Source organism: Dipodomys merriami, unplaced genomic scaffold (assembly GCF_024711535.1).
Source record: "Dipodomys merriami isolate MVZ:Mamm:240054 unplaced genomic scaffold, mDipMer1.0.p SCAF_215, whole genome shotgun sequence".
Classification (NCBI taxonomy): domain Eukaryota; kingdom Metazoa; phylum Chordata; class Mammalia; order Rodentia; family Heteromyidae; genus Dipodomys; species Dipodomys merriami.
In genome coordinates this window covers 934,799-937,603 of record NW_027203549.1, presented here as the reverse complement: position 1 = coordinate 937,603, position 2,805 = coordinate 934,799, and the positions used below count along the sequence as shown (strand labels likewise).

General features: G+C 35.4%; 1 pseudogene; it reads right to left on the bottom strand.

Annotated features, from left to right (window-relative positions):
- Window positions 1-1,938: 1,938 nt before the first annotated feature.
- LOC138834453 (U6 spliceosomal RNA) lies at window positions 1,939-2,037 on the bottom strand (annotated as a pseudogene).
- Window positions 2,038-2,805: the final 768 nt, after the last annotated feature.

Sequence of the window (2,805 nt, the reverse complement as noted above, 5' to 3'; positions counted from 1 at the left end):
CCCAAAAAATACCATAAGAGAGCTCATTTACTACTTCTCATTGCAGTAGTAAAATAGAAGTCCATTGTACGACTACTTAAATTCCTTGTTTTTTTAAAGACACTTGTTTTCAGTTAAAAAATAGGAGTATCTATTGTCTTCATGTGATTTTGATGATCGAACCTTCAATCATCTTAATGAGAATCATCTTAATGAGAAATCAGCTTAATGAGAAGTCAAAATGTTTTAGTACTCCTTTCCTATCAATTGAGTCTCACTTTTTCTTCTTGGAGAATATAATGATCAAAGCAATAGTTCAGAATCAGCAAGCAATATTTCTGAATCATGCTTCCAGCACAAGTAGATCACCAGTAAATAATATTTGATACCACGTTCCACAAAGTTTTGTCACAGATACAATCGGCTTGCCTTCTCTAGCTGCTTTCCTAGCCTGGACCTATTCCTTCATTGGACAGGAAAAGTCCCTGGTTAGACAATTGTGATGAAAAAGATGAAAAAGTGAGGAATGGTATCAGTTGCAAGAAAAAAAATGGAGAAGGAGCCAAGCAAATTTTTTCTTTGGGCTGCCGAAAATAATCGGCTTACTACAATGCCAAGAGTACTTTCCAGAAAGGTCACTCATGTGAATACTACGGATGAGGATGAGTTTACCCCTCATTATTGGGAAGCCTACGTGGACACTTAGACATTGTCCATGAGTTGATGGCTCAAGGCAGGTATTCATGCAATAATTGTGAATGGCTGGAAACCTCTGCACAGTGCTTATACGTGGAATAATACCAGAGTGGCTTCTTTCTTACTTCATCATGATGCAGAAAACAATGCCCAAACTAATGGCCTCGACCCCCTTGCATCCTTCTGCTGGGAATAGAAATAGAAATGATACGTTTGATCTCTTTCTGTTGAAACATTATATCAAACCAGGTCTGAAGAACAATTTGGAAAAAACTGCATTTGATATTGCCAAAAGGATAAGTATGCATTACTACATCTTTGAAGTTGTGGAAGGCTGTACAATTTGTTCTAAGTCTTAATGGTTTGGTTAAGTTTCTTAAATTTAAAAAAATGCTGTCCATCCTTTGTCTCCGTACAAAATATTTTCACTGCAAAGCAACAGCAACATCTTACTTTAAAAATTCATGGATTCCATGGTATTCATCCAGGTGAATTGCCTGACTTTGATGTCAAAATATATTCAAGTTGTATGCATACATCTATAATGATTTCTGCAAGTTGTGATTGTTTAAATCAGAAATAATTTTAACTTATCTGCTAAAAGAGTAGTACAGGGGCTGGGAAGGTGGCTCAGTGGTAGAGCGCTTGCCTTGCATGCATGAGACCCTGGGTTCGATTCCTCAGCACCACATAAGCAAAAAGAAAAAAGCTAGAAGTGGTGCTGTGGCACAAGTGGTAGAGTACTAGCCTTGAGCTGAAGAGCTGAGGGGCAGCGCCCAGGCCCAGAGTTCAGGCCCCAGGATAGGACCCCCCCCAAAAAAAAGGGTAGTACAGAAACTAAAGATATTTATGGTGCATGGCTGAAAAATGTATAGTTTAAAATATTCTGTATTCTGTTTGTATAATGTCCATAATCTATTTCATTCTCTCCTAGATATAATACTTTGAATTCTACATAGTTTTATAATATATAAATACATTAATAAATGTGTCCTTTCAGATTGCATTCCATATACAAACGGTTTAAGATTCCTTTTTTCCTAGGTCCTTACAACATTTTACTTCTTTGTGATAAAATGACAATGTTATCTAATTTCAAAAGCTTTGTAAAGATTATGCTATGTAAAGGCCATTCTAAGGTGAAGATTTATTACACAGATGTCACACTAACTTTAAATTATATGAATTACATGTATTGTTACACTTGTAATTTTGGAATCACCTTTTCAATAACTGTTTTTCATTTCTTGCATCTGAAGAATGAAAAATATTGAATACTTTACAAATTTTCATATCATCCTTGTGCAAGTGCGATGTTAATCTCTGTACTGTTGTAATTTGGTATACGTGTTGCTGAATCATGTAGTATCCTGTGAATTTAAGTAGGTAATGATGCAATCTTTAAACAGGCATATATCCTTGGTTGCCTATTTGTAACAAGGAAACCTTATTGTTACTAACAATGCTATTGATCTCATTTCTCTAAAATTCTGTGTATAATGGAAAAAATACTTCTATTGTTTGGATGATTGCTCACATTTGCAATTTTTTGTCAATGACTATTTTAAGTCTTTTTCATTTTAAATTTGATCACACTTTGAAGCCTTTATACCTAGGTTCGAAGGTGATGGCTTTTCAAGTACTTATTTGTCAACTGAGTTAGCTTTATGGAGCTAATGGATTCAAAGTAAGCCTTGCTTAAAAGCTACTTCTAAACTTCTGCAGCTTAAAACTTCCCGAATGAGGTCTTATTGAAACAAATGTCTACCTGACCCTTTGCTCTTCTTCCATGTAGGAACAGACCAACCAGAATATCTTACCCTGACAGCAAAGATTTTCTTACTGGAACAAAACTAATCTTAGTTACAAGGGATCATAGGGAGATGAACACTTCAGACAGAACTGTTCAGACTAGAAGGTATTATATCAAAATATAATTGTTTATTATAACTACCATTTCAAAAGTAGCTAAAGCCAAGAAGGTGAAAAGAATTTTTCATATGCATGATTACCTAATGGCCTGGCCTGTCTAACATCCAACCAGGCAGGAACTTATACTACTGCCTTTCTATCACCAAATATTTCCAAAGCTCCAGAAGTCAATATGTTTCTCCTCGATATTAGGCCTTA